The 24,883-nt window shown below is 44.0% G+C and overlaps 1 long non-coding RNA gene across 4 annotated transcripts in view; it reads right to left on the reverse strand.

The window, feature by feature from the left end:
• Positions 1-979: 979 nt before the first annotated feature.
• Positions 980-24,883, reverse strand: part of LOC125401022 (uncharacterized) — a 30,589-nt gene continuing 6,685 nt past the window's right edge. For 3 of the 4 annotated variants that reach the window (XR_015736299.1, XR_015736298.1, XR_015736297.1), the window contains 4 exons: positions 6,744-6,879; positions 4,607-4,750; positions 2,646-2,850; positions 980-1,808 (listed from right to left, as the gene is read on the reverse strand). This is a non-coding gene — a long non-coding RNA (uncharacterized LOC125401022). Of the gene's footprint in view, positions 1,809-2,645; positions 2,851-4,606; positions 4,751-6,743; positions 6,880-10,910; positions 11,701-24,883 lie in introns of those variants that run through there. The other variant, XR_015736296.1, reaches the window with a different exon arrangement.

Raw genomic sequence — 24,883 nt, forward strand, 5'->3', positions numbered from 1 at the left:
CTGCAGGCTTTTTCTCCACCCTCTGCTCCAGGACAAGGGACAGGCAAGAACCTCAGTAACATGGCTGCCTGACTCTTCTTGGTCCGTAGGTTACAGAGACCCTTTGGTTCTCTGCCCTGACCTTCCCATTCCTGTGTGTTTCATTGGTACAGCATTCCTGCTGTTTCTTAGAGGCTCTCCTTGGCAGAAGATGATGTCCAGAGCTTATCTCTACTTTCAGTCTGCATTATGACTGAAGGTAAAACAGAAATTGGCAACCAGTGAGTTGACTCAGTGGATAAAGTTATTAGGTGACTGACGACAGATAAAAAAGGTCTGATGACTTCAGTTCGATCCTGGGGACCTATATGGTGGAAAGGGAGAATCATCTGCATGCATGCATGGTGTCTCTCTATTTCTCTCTCCCTCCCTCCCTCCCTCCCTTCCTCTTTCTCAACCAAATTGGATCATTTACACTGTAGGTAACATCACCATGCCGCTGTATGCTGAGATATCATATTCTATCGTGCTTTATGTCTGACCACATTCTTTGCCTGTACATTCCATCTCTGCTCTGGAAGTCAGGATATCGGTGTGACATGGGTAGATTAATCAGAAATACTGAGAAAGCCCTGTTATCACACGTATGAGGCTGTATGAAGTCTGTCCCTGTCATTCCATTCATCTGGAGCTCCCCATAGATACACACTTGGAAACAGGTTTCCAAGCCAGGTGTCCACTGAGCCTGTCTAATTGCGGCCTCTCTGTGCTTCTGACCTGCTCCACTTAGTTGGAGTTAATTGCTCCCTACTCAGTCATGTCCCAAGAAAGCCAGAGGTGGCTGTTCCTGTAGCACAAAAGCCAGGCCTTCCTAATTTGATGCACTAATGCATTTTGCATAACACTGAGCAAAAAAAAAAAAAAAAAAAAAGACTCCCAAGTGGCTCAAAATGAAACTCAGTAGAGTATAATCCCCATGGAATGAAAAGAATACAATTCAAAACTATTAAATTTGTTTAATTGACCATATTTGAAAGTTAAGAATCTCCCAGTTAAGATAAATCCTCTTAAAACATATGGGTTACAATGACCTTGGGGGGTCTTGTTCACACATCACCAAAGGTGAGTCCCATTAAAAGCTCAACCATGTTGTATCAACTCTTTGACTTACTAATACTTCCCATAGCTCATTGCTCTCCTTTAGAGCCCTTGAGGCTTGGGTCCAGCTAAAGTAAATTTTAACCTTCGATCTTTGAAGAGAACCTTTTAATGAGACGCAATAAGTTTCTTCTAGTCTGTTATCATCAACAGTGTGTCTGCCAGCTCCCTTTCTTGACACACTGAAGGATGAATGAGTTCAGAAGGTACAGGCTTTTCTCATAGCTTCAAAGTTAACAGAGTCTAGGGCATAGATCGCTAGCATCTGCCTAATCTGCATGAGGTCCTGAGCCATGACACCCTCACAAAAAGATAAAAAGAAAGTTTTGTTTCCTCCAGTCATCTTCTGAAATGTGCTTCATTAGCCCCCACGTTTCTTTATAAAGTGGGGCCAGGGACCTAGCTCATTTCTTAGCGTGCTTCCCTAGCAAGTCCTGAGTCAGATTCCAGCTTCACAAAAACTAGGTCATTCTTCGCTGCCTATCACCTTGGAGACCAACCTGGGCTACGTGAGACCCGGTCTAAAAAATAAAAACTCTGTAAAGAGTAGCCATCAACTTAGCATATCAAAACGAAAGTACAAAATCTATCTGGCATCTTCTTGGTCCTCCCAGCTCTCAGTCTCAGACAGTGAGTAATGGGTTGAAAGGTCCCAGGTAGGTTTCCCAGAACTGAAAGACAAAACAAAGGTCAAGAGTTGATGTCAAAAGGTCATCAAAGAGCTGGACACGGACCTGGAGGCTGGAGACACAGAGGTGCTATTTCCAGGACTACGGGAGGGCCCTAGAGAGTGTAGAAATATCCCTATCCAGAATTCTTCTTTGTTTCTGGAGAACAAATATCGAAATTCTCAATTGTTATCTTACAAGCGTCTTGGAGTTCGTAGAAGGAGGAATGTGTTCACTTTACAAAAAAAAAAAAAGTCAGTTCACAAATATATTATGAACTCTTAAAATTCAGGAGTGATATAAACCCAACTTTTATAACTAGGTGGAGGATTTAAACACCATTTTAAATCTTATCATCAAATAAGTCAGTTAGCAAAGCTCACCGTCATGAACCTGCAAGGAAACATGGATTAAAAGCACACCCAGAGACTAACTCCCTGGACCTTCCACAGGGGCAGAACTTAAATCACCTGACACCAAGTGCAAAGCAGACAAAGCAACTGGAACTCTCACCTGAACTGGCAGAAAGTGGAATGCATACGCATAAACGTAAAAATCCCCATACCCTTCACAGTTCCAGTATCGGCACCGCAGTCAGGGTAAATGCAGATAGTGTCCCTAAGGAGGTGCACTCACATTTCATAGCAGGCTCATTCACAATCACTCAAAGTTGAAAGGAACCCAAATGTCTGGTCAGAGGGGAGTGGATAAACACCCCAAAACCACAAGCGGAACCCTAATCTCTAATGAAAGGAAGGAATTGTTAAGATAGGAGACAGCGCAGGAAACTATAAAACATTACACCACATAAAAGAAGCCAGCCACAAACACAGTCCATACCTCATAACCTGTGTATGTGAAATTCTTGAACAGGCAAAGTCAGTCTTGGAAGGGCAGAATAAAGGAATCAGTGGTTCCCAGTGCCAGTGTCTGAAGAATGCTGCACAGAGTAGGAGGGGTGTGTTCAGGAGGTAGGAATATTTTTCATCTTCAATATGTTGGCTGTGGTTACAGGGCAGGTTTTGAACTGCAAAACCTCTTCAAACTAAAAACAAACAAAAACAACAACAACAAAAAAACCCCACATCAGATGCTACATTTAAAATGGGTATAAACTTTACCCCCAAAAAAATTATTTTTAAAAACAACCAGTTCCCTTTGTTTTGCAATAGAAAAGCTAGTTATTTACTCTTTGAGGATGGGACAATTTGGTACCAAGGAAGGAAGAGATGGGGTGTAGCAGTGATCAAGCATTTTCCTCGCAGGGGACAAGCCCCCCAAAACAAGAAGTGACCTTGAGGAGAAGTAGCCATTTCCTTTAAAAATAGACTTCATTCTTCAGAGTAGTTGTGGGTTCACTGAGCAGGAGATGCAGATCTTTCCAGTTTAATCTCGGTCCCCCACAAACATGCACCCCAAACCCCACTATCAGCACCCAGCACCGAGTGCTCCACTTGTGAGAACTGATAAATCGGCATGGAAACGTCACCCTCACCCGAAGTCCGCAGTCCACACCAAGTTCCGTGTGGGCACCGGGCACTTGGTGGGTCTGGACAAATGTGCAATGGCGTGTACCTAGACCATGATGGCATCAGAGCATTTTCACGGCTCTGACATCCCTCTGGGCTTCATTCTCTTATCTTTCTCTATCCAGACTTTATAACCCTAATCCATCCGCAGCCACTGATGCATGGTTTCCCTTCTTAAGGCATCATACAGCTGAAATCATAGTCTGGGCACTATGCATAGGGGAGTCTTTCAACTCTTTCACTTAGAGTTAAGGTGCCTCATCTTTTCATCAGCTCGCAGATCTCTTTTTTAATTGCTAAAGTGCCAATTTACCTAGATGTGCGATAGTTACATTGCCTATCCATTTACTATTACATTTACCTACTCACCTTACTTATTCTTGTGCTGGGACAAAATACCTCACAAAAGCAATTTATAGAGGGCTTTATTTTGGCTCTCTGAAAGAGAGATGGATTTCCTTTGGCTTTTCCACCTCTTACCCCTGATGGCAGGAGTAGGAGACAGTCGGTGATTGTGCCTGCAGTCTGGAAGGGAGAAAATGTAAATGAAGCTCTCCTGGGGTTTCCTCCCCTTAATTCAGTCTGGGGATGAGCATATGAATTAGGAGCTGCCCACCTGGGCAGTGGCGGTGCATGCCTTTAATCCCAGCACTTGGAAGGCAGAGGCAGGCAGATCTCAGTGAGTTCGAGGCCAGCCTGATCTACAGAGCAAGTTTCAGGACAGACTACAAAGCTACAGAGAGAAACCTGGTGGTGTGGCAGGGCGGGGGGGGGGGGGGGTGCTGCCCATATTCAGAGTGGGTGTTCCCTCCTTAGTTAAAGCTTTCTGGACGCACCTCCATTGAAATTCTCAGGGGTGTGTCTCCTAGATGATTCTTAGTGCTACTGTAGACAATGACAGTGAGCCATCACTTCTATCAAAACATATCTTGGTTGTTGGCAATATGAATAAAGCTGCAGATACTCGTGAGCCAGTTTTTGTGGTTTGTTTTGTTATTGCTTGGGGGGTTTTGCTTTCGTTTTCATGGTGCTGGATATCAAAGCCACTCCCTCGCAAATGGTGGGCAATCACCCTACTACACCCCAGGCCAAATGCGAAGAGTTTTGTGTTGACATTTTTAATCAAGTTGAGTAAATATCCAGGAGTATGGGTATTCCCTGTGATTGACTCCAACCCTGTTAGCCATTAGACCCATCTACTCAGAGTCCACAGAAATTCTTCAATTACAGTTCTGATTTTCCTGCTCCTGTATTGGCTCCTATGTGAAGCACCTGGTCTTGGAGTAGGTATGGCAGTGAAGAGGCCAGGAAAGGAGAGGGTTGAAGTTCTAGGTTCTGGATCAGTTAGGTTGTACTTATATAACCGAGGGCAGTCCCGCCAAGTCCAGCAAAGCTTCAGAACATCTAATTATCCGACTGTAGAAAACAAGAAATATGACTAATAAGTACAAGGGGTGAGACTCGAGGTTTAAGTTATAACATTCCCCAAGTGTTAACATTAACACACACACACACACACACACACACACACGTACATTATACTCAACTGTACCCAACCAAAGAACTTGACATCAGAGACAACAGCCATTGGGTGAACAGTGCTAAGAGAGGTGTTCAAATGCAGCTCTCAACTTCCCAGGAGCAAAGTGGACAGGTCTGCCCTCCATTTTCCTTTCTTCCAAGGTTATTAGGAACAGTTACGATCCACCCGTAAGATCTAGTTAGCTCCCAGCACCTGGACTTCTGCCTGTGTCCAAAGACTGAGTAGTGCTTAGCATCAGAATCGTGGTCTGTCCCCCAACCCCAGTAGAGGGCAGCAAGCCAACTTCCACCACCCTGTGAGTAACCCGGAAGAGCCTAGAGTATTAGTCAGATTTCTCAACTGCAGACCACAGGATCCACCCCAGCTAGTGTAAACAGAGAAGTATCTATTAAGGGTTAAGGATGGCTCACAGAACTGCTGGAGGCACAAAGGAAATCAACACCTGAGGAGCCTTCCAGAAGATCTCTCCAAACCACAACAGAGACCTAGGCATTCAAGTCCCCTCCTGCTTCACTGCTGCAGGAAGCTCCAGAAGCAGGAAGAAGCTACTCCTGTCACCTCCAGGAAGACATCTCCCAAATCAAGAATCCAGAAGTAACTTCCAGTTCTGTGCAGCACTACCAACTCTCTCTCTCTCTCTCCCAAATTCATTATTATGTGCAAAATAAATAAAACACACACACAAGATTTGTGGAAAGTAAGTCATGTCTTCTCTAGGCACACAGGAACCTGGAAAATACCATTCGTAATTATTACCTCTTAGAATAAAGAGAAGGTAAATCTACCAATCTATTATGTCCTCCATTCTACTGGTCCCTAGTAGACCAGAACACGCTTTTCTTTTTTTTAAGATAGGCTCTTACTACATAGGTCTATCTGGCCTGGAATTAGTACATAGACCAGGCTGGCCTGGAACTCACGGAGATCTGTCTGCCTCTGCCTCCCTCCCAAGCGCTGGAATTAAAAGCATGCACCACCACACCGAGCTTGTTTATAGTTGCTGTGTTTTGAACATTGTGAATTGCCGAAGCTTTTTCTGTCTCCAAAACTCCCTGGCTATCGCAATAGCTTACAGGGCCACAGTCAAGAAGCTTCATAAGTGTGTCCACTTTTCAGAAAAGTGTGCATTTCCTTTCTTCCATCTTTGCTCTAAGTGTGCTCTCTTTGGTATTTGGCTACATAGCAAGGTTCTATCCCAAGTAACTAAAATAAATAAAAGTACTAACTAAACACGTACAGGTTTCTTACCTTGCCATTCTTCTCTAAATTACAACATAGCAGCTATTTACAAAGCATTTACATCATATCTGGTATTACAAGTAATCTAGAGATAAGTTCCAGGATAGAGGGGGATATGCATAGGCCAAATGCAAACACAACGCAATTTTATAGAAGGGACTGAGAATGTCCAGGTTTGGCCAGCTTTAGGGATCTCAAACCCAGGCTCCTAAGAATACTATTTTTCATAAAACTAGCAGGAAAAGCAAAGGCAACATACTGAAATTTTGGTTAAGCTTGACCTGGAATCCTAGTGGCCAAGTAAGCCATGGTAGGAGAATTCTAAATTGTCATAATTAATCTCTGTTGTCAATCTGACACACTGGGGAAGAAGAAACTTTAGTTGAAGAATTGTATCCATCAGATTGACCTGTAGGGACATTCATGGGGCATTTTCTTGATTGCTAATTGACATAGGAGGTCCCAGGCTAGTAAGTAGGATATACTTCAGGAGCTAACTCATGATCTATTAAGACCATGGCAACATCTCATGAGTTAATTGTCATGAAGTTATCAGAACTGTTTACAAACTGGGCTGAGAAGGATTCTAGGTTCACTGAGAAAAAAGCAGTTGTGGGATAGAAATACCTGTTGCAATCATGAAAGGCTGTTGGCATCGGCCAGGGCATTGATTCGTAAGGACGGTGTCACTGATTGGCATGACTCTTCTCAACAGGTAGGTGTTGTGGTTATCATCAACATGTCAGATTCCATCTGCAGCCTCCTTAAAAACACAAGGCCAGTTCATTGAAGGAGCAACAGGATAGCAGCCCAAGAAGAATGTGACCTGGAGAAGCAAGAGGCTTCCTTTGTTGGACTAGGAGTTGGTTTCCCAAACATCAAAGTTCATACAGGGCCATCACTGGCTGGAAACTAGAGGTCTGCATATTTCACACCTGTTCCACGTAGATAGTTCCTCCCTATCCACCTTGCCTTCTGCTTTGCATGATTAAAAACTTGCAAAAAAAAAAAATCTTATCTACTCCCTTAGTGTCAGTCTCCTCCATGATCGCTGTGGCCTAGATCTCCTAAACCCTGCTCCTGTCAATCCAAGTGTGACCTATACTTGAAGGTCTATATGGGACCAAGTGCCTGGTTAAAAGCAGTAGAGAGACCTGATGAGCTTGAACAAGAAAAAGAAGACTGTTGTAAAAGTAGATATTAAGATATTAAGTAGTTCACAGAACCTGAGAGACAATCATGAGATGCAATCAAGAACAGCAAAGTGCAGTGTCTAAGACCACTCCACGGAACTGGGACCGGTAGACAAAAATGGAGAATCCTGGGGTACTAGCACCCCTGACATGACATGCTGCAGCCCATGCAGTTACCACTTCCGCCTCTGCTGGCTGTGGAGGGCACTGCTGCTGCCTCCCTCGGCTGACGGCATTCTCAGAGCCAGCTGATTCTTCATGCCGTGAGTTTCCAAACCAAAGTCAGAAGGCAAAGCAACTCAACGACCCAGGAGAAGCAGACGCCCAAGCCTCGGAAATGTTTAGCCTTACGGCTCTGGCACATCAGTTCAGGGGAGGGATTAGATGCTAGATGCATTTGGGGGCTACAGTGCTACGGTAATAACATATGGAGGAGTCAGGGACCGTGAAGCCATCACATCAGAATATGTGCTCACCCCACACACTGACAGTTAGACCATCATGGGGACCACAGAAACAAAAGAAAGTCAAACCAAAAGCAATTTGAATTCCCACTTCTTTGCTCCAACAGAGACTTCAAGGTCACGGAGGAATCTTTTTTATTCTGTACCTTCAGATTATTCTCTCTTATGGTCAATCTCCTCGCCACAGCCAGAACCCTGATTATTACCTGTCACTCTTTCTTTACTCAGCTTCATTCCTGAGGCCGCTCATATCATGCAACCACTTTCCAAATCAGGCAGACTGTCTCCAGCTGACCCTTCCTTGGCTTTCCCTCCTTCTTTCTTACTGTGGCCTGTTCACCAATCCTTAACTAACTCTGCCTTGATTCTAGATCAGTCTATTAACTGGCCTTCATTCTGCCTCAGTTCTCGTCCATACATTCAGACACCCATCATCTCTCCACCCATCCGGTCATCCATCCATGCATCTACACATAACCAACTATCTTTCTACTCAGCCAGCCAACCAGTTACCCATCCACCCACCCAGCAACACTATCCACCCATTCATCTACCATTTCAACTTATGTTATTGTGCCAGACAGCATAACTACTATAATAAATGAATCCCTGGCAGACATGATAAACACTAATAAAACAGTTCCTCTAATAAATACATAATCAAAGATGCTATGAAGGAAAATTACAGGGTGCTGTGAGAGCATCACAATGGGGCCCCACATTGCTGAGGAGGCCAGGGAAGCCAACTCTAAAGAGATGACCTTTGAGGAGGGTCAAATGATGGGGGAGATCATCTGACCTAGGTGGGCGGAGCTAAGATCTTCTGAACAAAAGAAACAGTGAGTACAGATGTTGTCAAATAGGAAGAAACAGGGCACATCTGGGAAGTCAAAAGTTTGATCAGAGGAGCCTATCCTTTGTATGATAATTCCAGAACTGGACAGTATGCCTGGCATACAACAGGGGCTTCAATGGTTTGTTGGAGGAGAAAATGGATAGATAGGTGGATGGATGATAGAGATATGTGGAAAAAGAGATGGTGGCCGTCATTCACAGCACAACCTACAACTGAGAGGCAGGGCTGTATCCTCCCTGCTAATCTGCAGTCTCAAATCTCTACCCAACCTTACAGTCACTTATGCCACCCAGGCACTTATCAGGTTGTATATAATTGACTGGTGATTGTCTCCTCTTCCCCCATAATGAGTGTCATAGGCCCTTGTCTTGTTTACCAATAGAACCCCGGCACCTGGCTCATTACCTGCACAGAGGAAGTGTTGCATATAAATTTTAATGAGTTGGTAGGCATCAAAGTCAGGAGGGCAGGAGAGGGTGGAGTTGAGGGTGAGTCATAGGAGTCAGCTGCCAGCACAGGAGGGGCTGAGCGCCAAGTGGAGCACACACATGCCAGGGGCATTCAGCATTCATGTCTGGAGACAAGCCCAGAGCCTGCAGGTGAGCGAGGGAGCAGGTGCAAAGGACGCAAGGAGGAGCCACAGGGTGAGCCCACGCCTTCTAGGGTATGGCATCCTTCTGGCTGCTCTACAGAGCCTGATTTATAGCTTTAAGGTCATTCTGTGGCCTCCAGGAAGCTTTGCCCTTGACATTTAGCCTTCGGCACAGACAGAGGGTTAGGGAAAAGATTGTGTGTATACATACACATGTACATGTGCAGGCCATATTTCCCCCACACCCATGCTACTGCCCAGCCCAGTGGCCAGCCTTTTGGAGGAGTCAGAAAGAATGTACTAGGGAAATTTGAGCTCTGGACCAGTGACCAGTTCAGTTGAAAGGAGACCCCCAAAGACCAACAGAACTTTGATGGGAAAGATACCAATACTAGGTTGCAAAGGTGGTTGTAACTTGCCGGGATGATTCCATTGGATGGTTGGAAATCAGATTTCCTTACTGCCTATTCTGGTCCTTTTGCTTTGATTTAATGCCTTTCAAAATTCTCAGTCCCATCCATTTCATTCTTCCCTGTTGGCTCCTTGTCTCTGCAAAGACTACTCTGACTCTTCCTGTGCTGCTTAGTAAACATTCGCTGAGACCCTAGCATGCCTGGGATGTCTAAGTCACGATACAGTGCTCCCTATTTATTTGTTTGTTTATTTATGCAGAGTCTCACTATTTGCTCCAGGCTGGCATGAAACTCACAGTCCTTCTACCTTAGCTTCCCTTGAGGCTGAGGTTACAGGTATGATCCTGTATCCTGTCTATACTATTTAATTTCAATATTTTCCTTAGATGTATTTCCTCATAGATGAAGATGAGTAACAAGCCAGAATCGGAGGTATTTAGGTCAGAGATGCCACTAATTAATTGCTTCTGAAATGCCCGGCCATGTGGTCCTTCAGAGGAGCTAGACACAAACACCAACTTTGGCCCCATTTGCAGGGATGACGAAGCCCCAGGGTTCATCTTGGCACCATAGCTAGCTCGCTCTGCACATGGCCACTCCTCACTCCCGTCAAGGCTCTCAGTCCTCAGACCTTATCATTTTATACCACAGAGGTTTCCAAGGACAGTGATAAAACCAAGCCAGCCCTGGGCAAACCGAAACAGCGGGTCTAACTCAAGTCTGTGTTCTTTGCTGCAATACCTTCTCGAACAGGTGGCTTGACCGGGCTGAGAGGGAGAGGCAGCGCCCGCCTGGCGCACAAAGGAACTGGCTCTCAGATTGGGCACTCAGCCAACCCCAGTTCCCTAGATCCAGGCCACTGGAACCGCGGGGCCTGCTGACTCAGCCACACCTGGGCTGCCAAGTCAGTTGTCCTGGCAGCAACCGGAAGAGCAGCTCTGAGCTCTGGAGAGTGGAGACGGACCTGTTGCTCTGGTTTACGGCTGCGGCTGCGTGCCTCACTACAGAGAGCTCAGGGAGGAATAGACGAGCAGTAATCCTGGTCTCTTTCTCTCTAATCAGAGGCTTAGAGCAAATCCTTGAACCCCTGTCTCATGGGCCACCCTCCTCAATTTGCCCTCTTCCATCCCTACCTCAAGGGTCAGCCTAGAAAATCCCTGTTGTCTAAAACCCAGACAGCCTTCATTGGCATGCTCTACAGGAACTCTTCAAAGCTCCGCCCAGGCCCTTTTGAGCGGTGTCCCACAATACCCCACGACCTCTGCAGTAACCTTACCTTGTGTCAGCCAAATTTCCTGTGGTCCGGGGCTGGGATTTTGACAGATCTCTAGTGTGTGGCAGGCTTCCTTACTCTTTTGGTTTGAGGATCTGCTTTCCAGACTAAGCAGCTCTAGGAAAGCTGCATGTTGACTTTTCTGAACCTCTGAGCTGGCACCATCCATAGGTTCCGTCCCAATCCCCACCCAGCTACACCCTCAAGGTCAGGAACCCTTAGCCAGGTGAAAACGAGGCACCAAGGAAAGTGCCAATCTTTCCTCTTCTTAATCAACATATTTACCACCAGGTAGCTAGTCCCCCCCCCCCCCCCGCGCCCATAGGAGGGTGCAGAAGAAAGAGGAGCTGTTGGTAGCCTCACAGTTTCAGAACTAGGAGAAAATGCATGGGCCACTGAACCCTGCTCCTCATCTTTATGGGACTCTTGCTGTACTATGCACACCAGGGAACTTCGGCTTTTGCTCAGCTCTGCTTAGATGGGTGTTTCCTTCTTTTCCTGTGGCCAGCTGACAGTTAGGAATGCCGTTAGGAATGCCCTTCCCCACACCCCATATTCATCTCTTTGAAGGGGGCAGCTCCTTGTGGTACGTGTGGTAATTGTAATCCAAGGCTGTATTCTGGCAAGTCTACCCTATTGGTACCATTGAGAGTTGGGGTAATATCTCCCTTCCATGATGTTACCATGTCTAGCCGTACCAACCAGGATCCCAACATGGTTCACTCAAGTTAAGACAACATGAGGCTGCGTCTTAGTTACTGTCCTATCTTCTTAGTTATGCTATGAAGAGACACCGTTACCAAGGCAACTTAGACAGGAACACATTTAACTGGGGGCTGACTTACAGTTTCAGAGAGTGAGTCTATGATCCCTGGCTAGAAGGCATGGCTCTGAAGCCGTAGCTGAGAGCTGACACTCTTATCCACAAGCACTTGGCAGAGAGAGACAGAAAGAGAGAAACAAAGACAGACTTGGCCTGGTGTAGGCTTTTGCAACCCCACCCTCACAGACACACCTCCAACAAGCCCACACCTCCTCCTAATCCTTCCTAAACAGTCTACCAACTATGAACCAAATATTCAAATATATGAGCTTATGGGGGCCGTTCTCATTCAAAGCAGCACGGGTAGATTTATCCTCAAAAGGATTGCTGATCAAGTTGAGGGCAGAATATAATGAAAGCTCAGAGACCTGCTTGAAGCAGCAGGTCTAAGGTTAGGCCTAAAACTAGCGGAGAAGGGAGATTACGAAGCCTAGAAAGTGGGTTCGTGTAGTGGAGATGGGTTATTATGTCAGGACCTGGGTGGTCCTACTCACCCTGCCACTCAGAGACAGAAGTCAATGCTAAGGTGGATCTAGGCAGGGGAAGGCTTTTCCAGTAAAGTTTCCTAGACCAACTAACATGGGTGCAAGCTGGGCACCGGGGGCTGTGGAGCAGGGAGGCTGGGTTTTTGTCATCTGATCTGAAAGCTGAGTGGGATGAAGGAAGTGAGAGATCTGAGGGTTTATGATTCAGGATGTGACTGGCTAAGGCAGGAAATCTAGATGGCGTGCCTAGGAAGCCTAGGAGGGTACTTATCTATGAGAAGGATGACTGGTCATACTCCAGTTGACCTTCAGCTTTGGTCTGGTCATGTCACTCTTCAGGATTTCTTGTCCCAAGCTGAGGATCCATTTTCTCTCTCTCTCTTTTTAATTTTATTGATTTTTATTGAGCTCTACATTTTTCTCTGCTCCCCTCTCTGCCTCTCCCCTCCCCACTTCAACCCTCTCCCATGGTTCCCATGCTCCAAATTTACTCAGGAGATCTTTGTTTTTTTCTACTTCCCATGAAGATTAGATCTATGTAAGTCTTTCTTAGGGTCCTCATTGTTATCTAGGTTCTCTGGGATTGTGGACCTGTAGGCTGGTTTTCTTTGCTTTATGTTTAAAAACCACCTATGAGTGAGTACATGTGATAATTGTCTTTCTGGGTCTGGATTACCTCACTCAAAATGATGTTTTCTAGCTCCATCCATTTGCCTGAAAAATTCAAGATGTCATTATTTTTTTCTGCTGTGTAATACTCCATTGTGTAAATGTACCACATTTTCCTTATCCATCCTTCAGTCGAGGGGCATTTAGGTTGTTTCCAGGTTCTGGCTATGACAAACAAAGCTGCTATGAACATAGTTGAGCACATGTCCTTGTGGCACAATTGAGCATCTTTTGGATATATACCCCAAAGTGGTACTACTGAGGACCCATTTTCTTACAGAGAGTACCTATTTGACTGGACTCTCTATGTTCTTGTCAGAGTAGATGGTGACGCTGAGCAGCTGAAGTTTCTTTGAGCCTGGAGCCTTGTTCTAAAGGTCTACTCAGCAATTCAAGCCTCACGTGTCTCAAAATAAAACTTCCCCCAGGGTCCTGTTAAAAAGATGGCACCGATCCAGCAGGTCCTGGTGGTGTGGAAGATCCTGTTTCCAACACACTCACTGATGGTACTGATGCTTCCTCGGCACAAGCCCTTACCCTAACAATTCTCCAACTAGATAGAACCGGAGCTACCTGGAGCTTTGAGAAAGTGAAACGCAACCAGTGTAGGATGCCAGGCCAAGCTACAGCTAGCGAACCTTCAATAGCAATCCCTACAGCAACGCTCCTCCTTGGGTGTCCATTAATGCCCTTCTCGCCTCCTTTCTCCTAGTCTGTCTTCATGATAGCACAAAGAGACCTGGCCCACAAGCTTGGAACATAGTTGTTGTTGGGGTTTTTCTGTTTTGTTTTGTCTTTTACATGAAATAGACAAACATGCTCTGCCTGCCCAATGATGACCTAAGGTTCTGAAATACAACTCTCTGATTGGTCCAAATGGTGAGAAGGGTGAAAATGAAATGAAGAAAGCCCAGATGTGGGTGGCAAACCATCTAATATCCTCTTCCACATCACTGAATCCAGGATGGGACTCAGGGGAAGACTTTCAAAGCTCCTTCCAGGTCTCTGCTCAATACATCGAGAGCACCACCATTGTATTAACAACCTTCTGAGATGGCAAACATCTTTGTTCTGGGACTTGGTTCAGGTCAAGGCTTGATGTCATGGATCTACTATAATACTTCTTGTCATCCTGTAACTCTGGTTTCTCTCCCACAAGGCTCCAATTCAGTGCTGACACTGGTGGTCCCCACTGCCTAGAGCAGGGTTGACATACAATGGCCCACAGGCCAGATTCATTCAGCCATTTCTAAAAGCACAGGTATGAGGTGTGCTTATACTTTGAAAAGTTTCACATTCTGTTATTTTTGAAGCTCAAATGTCATCCCTAATTTATTGTGTACTTTGTAACTTTAATTATTATTATTATTATTGTTGTTGTAGCTTGTAAATTCATGCTTTTTAGTTTACAACTCTAAAAATAACAAAACTTATACTTGAAAAAAATGAAAGTATGATTTTATTAAATTTCTTCTCTTTTTTTGAGACAAGGTTTCTCTGTGTAGCCCTGAACATTCCTCACAGAGATCCACCTGCTTCTGCCTCCCGAGTGTAGGGATTAAAGGCATGCGCCACCACCGCCAGGCTCTGATTGTTTTTAGACATTTATTTATTTACTATGTATACAGTGTTCTGCCTGCGTGCCAGAAAAGGGCACCAGATCTCATTGCCAATGATTGTGAATCACCATGTAATTGTTTGGAAACTGAACTCAGGACCTCTGGAAGAGCAGCCAATCTCGTAACTTCTGAGGCACCTCTCCAGCCACTTTCTGACTCTTCTAACTTGGCTAGTTAAAAAAAAAAATGCCAGGGACTCTTGTCTCCACCCCCTAGCACGAGGATTTCAGCATGATGCTGATCCCTGCTTAAGTTTAAAAAATTTTTGTCTGTGTGTGCTGGGTATTGAACTCAAGGTTCCATGGACACCAAGCAAGTGATCTACCATTGACTTAGACTCTCAGCAACTGTAAACCTTTCTTTCTTTACAAAAAGACATTGAGGGACTGAGAAGATGGGCTAAGTGGAAGAGTGACTACTCTGTAAGCATGAGGACCTGAGTTTATCTCCAGCACTCAGATAAAAATCTGGGCATGCCAGATTTAAAGGAGCAGTGGCACACACCTTTAATCTCAGCACTCTGGCGGCAGAGGCAGGCGGATCTCTGTGAGTTCGAGGCCAGCCTGGTCTACATAGCTGGTTCCAGGACAGCCAGGGATACACAGAGAGACCCAGACCCTGTCTCAAAAAAAAAAAACAACAAAGAAAAACAACAAAAAACAAAACAACAACAACAACAAAAAAAAAGCAAAGGCTTCGTGTGATTTCATATACATGTAACCCTAGCATTGGAGAATGGAGAAACTTGGATCTTAAATGCTTCCTGGCTAGACAGCATAGCCCAAACAGTGGACTTTCAGTTTTGTGAGAGGTCCTGACTTGCATCATGCTTTGGATTCCACATGTGCATGCACAGGTGTGAACACGTGTATATTTACATGTAACACACACACATGTAAATAATAAAACAATGGTTATTTACAAAAGCAACAGCATTATTGGTAGCTGCCTCTTGAGAAACCCACACCTACACTGGGGTGTGTGCCAGCCTTCCCTGAGCAATTCTCTCTCGCACTACTAATGCCCATGCTTAAAACTATGCTATAGGCTTTTCTTAATAAACCCAAGTCATTAGTAAGAAAGGCAGTGTTCTAACAGCTCTAAGTCCTATCAGGACAATATTTTACTTTTGGAGGGGAGACATGCACACTCTTCCATTAGTTCCAATTTCCTGCCTAACCAGCTAGGTTGAATAAATTTACAACTTTTTTTTTTTGCCAACTTTCTTTTTTCTTTCTCTTTTTGGTGGTACTAGGGTTGAACCTGGGCACCACACACACACACACACACACACACACACACACGAAACCAATTGTTTGGGTTGCTCATCAACTATTTACTTATATTATCTATTGCAAAAGACAAGCTAATTTTAGCTGCAACTGAGCTGAATAAGATTGGTAAGCACTTTTCACTCTCCCACAGGTGCTAAGCACTTGGCTTATGCTGTTCACACTTCATCAACCAAGAGAAGATAACCCTATCTACTCCCTAAAGATAAGGAAGTAGGTCTGGGGGGGGGGGAGCTAAAATCACTTAACCCCACCTGAGAAGTCGAAAGACCCAAAATGTGAGCCTGGTTCTGGCGGTTCACTGCTCTAATCGCTGAGAAGCAAGGTTACAGGTTCTCACAATCTGAACCTGTCTGCAGTTCACTGGCTGACTCAGGCCCATGGGGCAAGCACCAATCTGCCTGGTGCCCAGAGCACTGGTGAGGTTGCTCAGAGGTAGAGATAAGCTCCCTCCGTGGTGTCAAGCAGGGGCTGTGCTTCAGACTGATAAGGGACACCAGACGACAGGGGTGAGCTGCAGTGGCACCTGGAAGCAGCAGATGGATGGAAAGGACTGCTAACAGACTCTGTGGTTTTGGCAGGAGAATGTCCTCAGCCTTCTGTGGGGCACCAGGGTTAGACGTGAGAATCAACATGCCAACTTCACTCTGCCTACCTCCTGCCTACTTTCCTATAGACCAAGCACAGCTGGAGGGCAAAGGACATGGGGGCTCATGGGAGCTCATTGAGGAATTCCATGTGGCTCACCTCTCAGAGAAGTTTTCAGGAGGAAAAAACAACATGGAAAAGTTACCTAAAAGGATGATCAAAAACAATAGAGAAGCCTGTATTTTGCACATGGGCACTGGGTTCACGGCACTAGCTGGGTATCCATGCATCTTCCTTAATGTATAAGCAACATTCAATAACTTGAGACTTGGCCAAAGCAGGCCACCAATGCATATCTGTGGGAGAAGAAATAGGTTAGGGGAGGGATGTCTGAGGTGTCAAATAAATAAGTGGAATAAATGCATTTTTAAACAAAAATTTTATTTTAGAATAGTTTATATATTAAAATTTGAGTTCTAGAGTCACCAAAAAATGTTACAGAAAATTCTCATTTAATCTCTTATTAGTGGTACATTTGTCACAATTAATGAACCAGTATTGACACAATATCATCATCATTATTATTAGCCTTTTCAGGACAGGATTTCTCTGTGTGTATTCCTGGAACTGACTCTGTAGACTAGGCTGACTTTGAACTCAGAGATCCCCCTGCCTGTCTCCCATTGCTGGGATTAGAGGCATGTGTCATCACTGCCTGGCCCACTGGCACCCAATTAACTAAATTTACACATTCTGATTTCTTCAGTGTCTACACAACGTCCTTCATCTGTTGCTGGGTTCACCCCAGGAGTCCATGCTGTATTTCACTGTCAACTTATCCTCAGGGTCTTCCAGAGAGCGACGATTCTTGCTTTCCTTGTCTTGACAGTTTTCAGTATTAGTCAGCAATACTGTGGAACATCTCTTGTTGGGATTTATTTTAATGCTTTCCAGTGATTAGGAGGAGGAGGAGGAAGGCTAAGGACATAAAGCATCCTTAACAGCATCACACCATCTCAAAAGATAGAATACCAACAGTGATTTTCCTGATGCATCTTGGTCCGTGAGGTTGACTAATGTTACTCAAGGCTGCCTAATGTGGTTACTCTTTCCCTGAGTTCCACATACTTTGTATCCATTTGTATCTATATCAAGCATAAGTACACAGTAAATCTTGAACTTGAATCTAATCTAGTTTTCTTTGGATCATTCTATATTTTCTAACAGGTGCACGGCAGTACCTCATTATTACATTTATTTATGCGTTTATATGTATGTATACATGCATTTGGTGTATACAGTATTTCACTTGTATCCCAAGTTGGTCTCAAACCCGTGTCAGGCCAGGCATGAGCTACCATGCTATCTCAATTGTTGCTATGGTGGTAGTTCTGGCTGTTCTGTTTTATGTGCTTATTTATTTTTATTTAACTCTATCTCTTATTACTCATTCACGAGGGCAAGCACATGCTAAGGAAAGGATAGAGAGTTCTAAAGATAAACTTTTAGGAGTCAGTTCCGTCCTTCCACACCATGTAGGTGCCAGAGATCAATCTCAGGCTGTCTGCTTGATAGCTCCTTTACTCTCTTTACTCCATTACTTTAGCCGGGTTGGTCTTGGTTTGTTGTGTTTTTCTTTCTGAGTCAGTTCAAACCAGCTTCAATTGCAATATGTGACCAAGGCTGGTCTTGAACTTTTGATCTTCTTGTCTCTGCTTCCCAAGTTCTTCAATGATAGGCGTAGATACTTTGTTATCATTCTCACTGACATTTCCTAACTGAAAAAAATGGTGTTGGAAATTCTTTCATATACTTATATGCCACGTGTACATGTCAGTTCATAAAGTTTCTGCTCATACATGTGTTCCATGGTGGGGGGATTAAATACAGCTGGATGTTTTCTTACCATTGAGTTATTTGTATATTTGGGTATGAAGGAACACTATGACCACAGCAACTCTTATAAAGGAAAATACTTAAATGTGGTGGCTTACTTACAGTTCAGAGGCTCAGTCCATTGTCATCATGGTGGGACTTGGCAGCATGCAGGCAGATATTGGTCCAGGAGAAGTAGCCTAATGTCCTACATCTTGCAGGCAAAAGGAAGTGAACTATTTCACTGGGCATGGCTTAAGCATACATGAGACTTCAATGCCTTCAGGGACATACTGCCTCCAAACAAGGCCACACCCACTTCAACAAAGCCACACCTCCGATTAGTGTCATACCCTTTAGGGACCATTTTCTTTCAAACCACCACATTCCGCTCCCTGGCCCCCAAAGTCTTGAAACCATATCATAATGCAAAAATGCATTCAGTCCAACTTCAAAATCCCCATAGTCTATAACAGTCTCGCACTTGATTCAAAGTCCAAAATCTCATCTGAGATTCATGGCAATCTCTTAACTGTAATCCTCTGTAAAATTAAAATCAAAAAGCAGATCAAATACTTTCAACATATAATAATACAGGATACACACACACACACACACACACACACACACACACACACACACAACCATTCCAAAATTTAGGGATGAGAGCATAGTGAGGAAATACTGGACCAAAGCAAGAATAAAACTAAAACTAGCTGGGCAAACTCAAAACTCTTCATCTCCATTTCTGATATCAAACACTCTTCAGATCTCCAACTCCTTTCATCTTCGTTGACTGCAACACACTTCTTTCTCCATTAGCAGCTCCATTCCATTGGCAGCTTTTCTCAGCAGATAGCTCAGGACTCTGGCATCTCTAGCATCTTGGGGTCTTTAAGACAATCTAGGATTTAACTTCACAGCTTCACACCATGGCTTCTCTGGGCCTCCATTCGGGGACACCCTGACACATACCTGGCCTCAGCACCTTTCCTTAGTCTCTGAAGAAGGTTCCATGCATGCCTTTCTTCTATCCTTCATTCTAAAGCCAGAATCACAGGGCTAAACCTGCCAAGTTTTTTTTGTGACTCTTTGGACACAGGCAAAAGCAGTCACTCTCTTCACCAAAGTAGCACAAGAATGTTCTCCAGGTAACATAGTACAATTATTTTTCTCTGAAATCTCTTGATCCAGCTGTCGACAGATCAATTCATTGTCAGTATCATTGTCTTCCATGCTTCCACTAGTATGGTCCACTAAGCAGTGCTTAAAGCATTCCACTGCTTTCCTAAGCAAAAGTTACCAAAGTCCAAATTCCTCCAAACAAAAAACATGATCAGGTCTATCACAGTAATACCCTATTCCTGGTTCCAACTTCTTAGGGTTTCTATTTATTCGTTTCTTGTTTTTCGAGATAGGGTTTCTCTGTGTAGCTTTGGAACTCATTCTGTAGACCAGGATGGCCTTGAACTCACAGAAATCCACCTGCCTCTGCCTCTCAAGTGAAGGGATTAAAGGTATCTGACACCATCACCAAGCCTTTTTTGTTTTTTTTGAGACAGGGTTTCTTTATGTAATAGTCTTAGCTGTCCTGGAACTCTCTTGTAGATTAGGCTCGCCTCAAACTCACCTGCCTTTGCCTCCCAAGTGCTGGGATTAAGGGTGTGTACCACAACCACCACCCAACTAGTTAGTTTCTATGCTGTGAAGAGACACCAAGACCACAGCAACTCTTATAAAACATTTAAATGGGGTGGCTTACTTAGAGTTCAGAGGTTCAGGCCATTATCATCATGATGGGGCATGGCAGCGTGTAGACAGACATGGTGCTAGAGAAGAGTAGTCAGGTGCCCCACATCTTGCAAACAATAGGAAGTATACTGTCTCATTGGGCATAGCTTGAGCATATGAGACCTCAATTCCACAAGGGGGCCATTTCCTTTCAAACCACTGCAGGGTATAGGTTTTTTTTAAATATATATATCAATGTGTTTTTCCAACGTTTTCTCCAAATCTGTGGCTTATTTGTTCATTCACACAGCAAAAGCTAATTTTAATAAAGTTGAACTTAAACTCATTTTTATATATAGATTTTGTTTGGGTATTATGTGCAAGTTCATCAGCAAAGCCAACTTTAAATTATTTCCTCTGTTTTTTTTCTCTAGAAGTTGTATGTATTATGTTTTACACATAAGTCTATGGTTCACTGTAAGCAAATTCTTGTGAAAGACATTAGGTATGTGTCTAGGTTCACCCCATCCTCAACATAGTCTCCATTAGTCCCACCAATATCTGCTGTAAAACTCTTCTACCTACACTTAATTACCTTTGAACATCTGTCAAAAATAATGGATTATATTTGTGTGGGCATTAATATGGCTTTATCAAAGAAAATGAGTATACTAAAATATTTGTAATATAAACACAAGAATATAATCAGACCTAGGACTTTAGACTAATTAATTAGTAAAAGGTTTGGCTTTTACTGCTCTATCTTTTTGACAGTGTTTTCAAATTACAATAGAATAATAATAAAATGAAACATGAGATATGTCATTTGGCTAATAGTTAGCCAAATCCCATTTGAACATCCTAAAAAAGTACTGATAAAAAGTCAAGTTTTGTTGCCTTGATAATTCAGTGAAACATTAAAGAGCAATTTGTGAACATTATATTCCTTATTAATAATTTACTGAGCTGCATCCTGTGCCCTCTTTTAGAATAAGGAGTTATTATTGCACACGCCACTGTATACACCTGGAGGTCAGAGGGTAACATTGTGCAGTTGTTTTTTTCCTTCCACATTGTGTGAATTAATATGACTGAGTCAGTCTTGCACAGATTTGCACAGATGTGGACTCTGAGCGCAACATTACCAACCGACCAGGAAAGTTGGGTCCACTGACACAATTGTGGGAAGTCTGCTATGGGGGCAACCAACCACTTCCTGCTTGGATTGGATGACCACTCCACAGGAGGGGATCCTAGCCTGGTACTGAAATCCTGACCAAAAGTCTATGACTAGGAGGTCGCTAGTCTTAATGAGGCAGTTACTGCTGTGGTTTTGCTCATAGGGCATGATGTACCCCTCAACTTGCCTTCTTGAAACTGTGTTTATGTCTATAGATCTGTGCTGCTGTCAGCTTTGTTCAGAGAAGCTACTTTGATCAGTGTCAGGGGTCACTGCAGAGACTCATAAGTGGTCAACGTGACAATATAAGTGACCGTTGAAGGTTCAGCCAAAAATGGGACATCTCTATTACCTTGTGATTTTAATGAGAAAGGTCCCATAGACTCAGGCACTTCACATGTGTTCTGTAGTTGGTGGATTTGTGGGGGGTGAGCTTTTGAGAGTTTTTAGTCTCACCCCACTTCCTGTTTCCTCTCCTTTCTGTGTTTTCTGTGGACGTGATCTCTCAGTTTCCTGTGCCCACTGTCGCAGTTGCGGCTGGCTGCCAAGGCTCCCCAGTTCTTATGGACTCTCCCTCTAGAAATGTAAGCCAAAATAAACTCTATTCCATAGTTGCCTTTGGATATGGTGTTCTCTTATGAGATATCAAAAAAGTCATTGATATCCACCCCCTCCAAGGGTCAGGGAATACCTTGAAAGGAGGAGTGGATAAAGGTAAGAAGTGGAGGAAAAGGAGAAGCATGGGAAGGCTTCTCTTACGGCAAAGGGTCAGCTGCTGCGCATCACAGCTGTGATCTCCTGGTCGAGATCTGGCCTGTCACCATCCTGTCAAGGAGTGGGTAGGGGCTCATGGGGCTGTGGCTCTACCTGAGGGTTTATACATCATTAATAACTGATGGAACAGGAAAAGACTTATTTGAAATTTTATCTATGTTGTTATTATTGGGTTACGAGATTGGTGAGGGAGCACATGTGCCACTGTGCACATATGAAGATCAGAGGACAACTTTGTGAAGCTGTTTCCTCCACCTTTATGTGGGCTCCAGGGCTTGAATTCACGGCACCAGGCTTGCACAATAAGCGGCAGTTCTACCCACTGAGGCCTTTCACTAGCCCTAGGGCTGGAAGAAACATCATCTTCAAAGGCATAGCCACTGGTAAGAGGTCGACGCTTCTGTAACCAACCCTAGTGAAACTCATTAGAACTGCCCTGAAAGCAGAGGTGGGGGGCTAGTTGGGGAAATAAGGAGGGAAGCCAGTGAGAGTGGAAGGGGACAGCAGAGGGTAACGGGAGAGGGTGGGTGATTATGGCTGAAATGCACTAAATACATGTACGTACATGTCACAGTGAGATATTATATTTTCCACGATAGATATAACGATGATAAAAAAGAAAGACGAATAAAGCCGAAATGTGTGAAAACAGGTGAGGGGCTTTAGTTTTGTCTGCAGAAGTCAGGAAAGTCTTCACCGAGGAGCCTGAGTTTATACTGGGTTTGGGGGGGCGCGGGAGTTTAGTGAGGACAAAGACATGCCAGGGAGTAAAGTCACAAACAGGAGCGGCACCTAGAATACGGTGAGTGGCAAGGGCTCAGTATAGGCACCCTACTTGGGAATATTAATCACCCTTCAGCTCTCTCGAAGCACTGTGTCAACAAGGCACATGGTAGCAGCTTTAGAGAGCGGCCCTCAAAGTGTGAGCTGTGAATACCTGGGGGAGGAGGGTCTTTGAAAGATCAAAATTAGCCGGGTGTCGCAGCTCATGCTTAATTGAAAAAAGTTGAATGAAGTTAGAAGTTGAATTCTAAAAAGTTGAATTCTAAAAAGTTGAATTCAATTCAAAAAATTGAATGAAGTTAGAAGCATGAGGATCAGCTGTTAAGGGTTAACTGGGGCTGAAGTCTATGTTATTTTCTTTTTAAGATTTTTCTTGGGGGGGGGCAGTTTCGAGACAGGGTTTCTCTGTGTAGCCCTAGCTGTCCTGGAACAGCCTAGCTCTTGTAGCCCAGGCTGGCCTCAAACTCACAGAGATCTGCCTGCCTCTGCCTCAAGAGTGCTGGGATTAAAGGTGTGTGCCACCACTGCCCAGCAAGATTTATTTATTTTATCTAAGCATTTTGTTCATGAGTACAGCAATGCACCCTGTGTATGCCTGGTACTCTCGAAGGTTCCCCTGGAGCAGGAGTGTCAGACAGTTGTCAGCTTCCACGTTGATGCTGGGAACCAAATCAGGATCTTCTTCAAGAGCATCAAGATGGGGGCTGGAGAGATGGCTCAGCCGTTAAAGGCTAGGCTCACAACCAAAAATATAAGAGTTCGGTTCCCAGCACCCACGGCTGTCTCTCCAGCCATTAAAAGTAAAATAAAAATAAAAAAAAATGAAAAAAAAGAAAAAAAAAAGAGCATCAAGATGGCTCTTAATGGTGGAGCCATCTCTTCAACCCCAGAGAAGTCTATTAAAACTAAAAAAGTTCACAGTCATTTTCATTGTGCTTTTGATCAGCAGAATGCAGCAGAACTGGCATGTAGTGACTTCCAACAGAGACCACGCCCATGTCTCTGCACCCCTAAGGCTCCAGGCTGGGAAAAAAAATCACAGAGGTCAGATGCATAGCCATCGAAGTTCTACAGAGAGCCCAGGCAAAACAAGCAGTAGGAGTGCCCCATCCACCCATAAAATCTTGAAATATAATACATCTTAGGTTGTTCGTTTTGTTTTGTTTGAGACAGTGTCTACCTACATAACAGATTGGCCTCAGACTTTCAATCCTCCTGTCTCCATTTCCTTGAGTGCTGGAATTGCAGGCCTACAACACACTGGCAGGTTTAAATTTTGTTTTAAGTCATGAGATTTGGGGTATTTCTTGCAAAACAGTAGACACTGGATTATGTTGAAGCCTAACCGGCAGGGCTCCAATGCAGAAGTTTGTATCTTATCTTCTAGGTCAAGTTTTCTCAATTGGACAGAACTGACATGTAATTCCTTTTTGGAGGTGAGTGGGAGGGTTGCCCAATGCACCGTGGAATGTTTCACAGGCTCCCTCTGACATTGGGTGCCTTCCCCAACCAACTCAAATTATTTCTGTAATTAGTCAAATGTTTCAGTTGTTATTTTTATCAGGGCACTGTTACTCTGATACCCAAACCACAGAAAGACTGAAAAAAAAAGAGAGAGAATTACAAACCAATTCTCCTTATGAACACAGATACAAAAATTCTCAACAAAATACTTGGAAATCAAACTTTAAGAAACATCAAAACAATCAGTCACCATGATCAAGTAAGCTTCATCCCAGAAATTCAGGGATGGTTCAACAAATGAAAATTGACAAACGTTACCCACCCAACAAATAAACTGAAAGTTTGTCCACTCTCTCCATACCTATTTAACATAGTATTTGAAGTCTTAGCTATAGCAAAAGGACAACTGAAGGAGATCAGAGGTAAATAAATTGATAAGGAAGAAGTCAAAGTATCTTTATCTGCAGATGAGATGTAGTATACATAAGTGTCCCAAAAAATTCCACTGGGAAACTCATACAGCTAATAAATACTTTAAGCAAAGTAGCTGAAGGACGCTACAAGTCCTGAGCATGGCAAGCATGATGCCTACAGGTTTTTGTTTTTGCTTTTCCAGTGAGGGTTTCTCTGTGTTACCCTGGCTATCTTGAAACTGGCTTTGTAGTCCAGGCTGACCTCAAACTCATAGAGATA

The sequence above is a fragment of the Myodes glareolus genome, chromosome 24, assembly GCF_982192425.1.
Source record: "Myodes glareolus chromosome 24, mMyoGla1.1, whole genome shotgun sequence".
In the NCBI taxonomy this organism is placed as follows: domain Eukaryota; kingdom Metazoa; phylum Chordata; class Mammalia; order Rodentia; family Cricetidae; genus Myodes; species Myodes glareolus.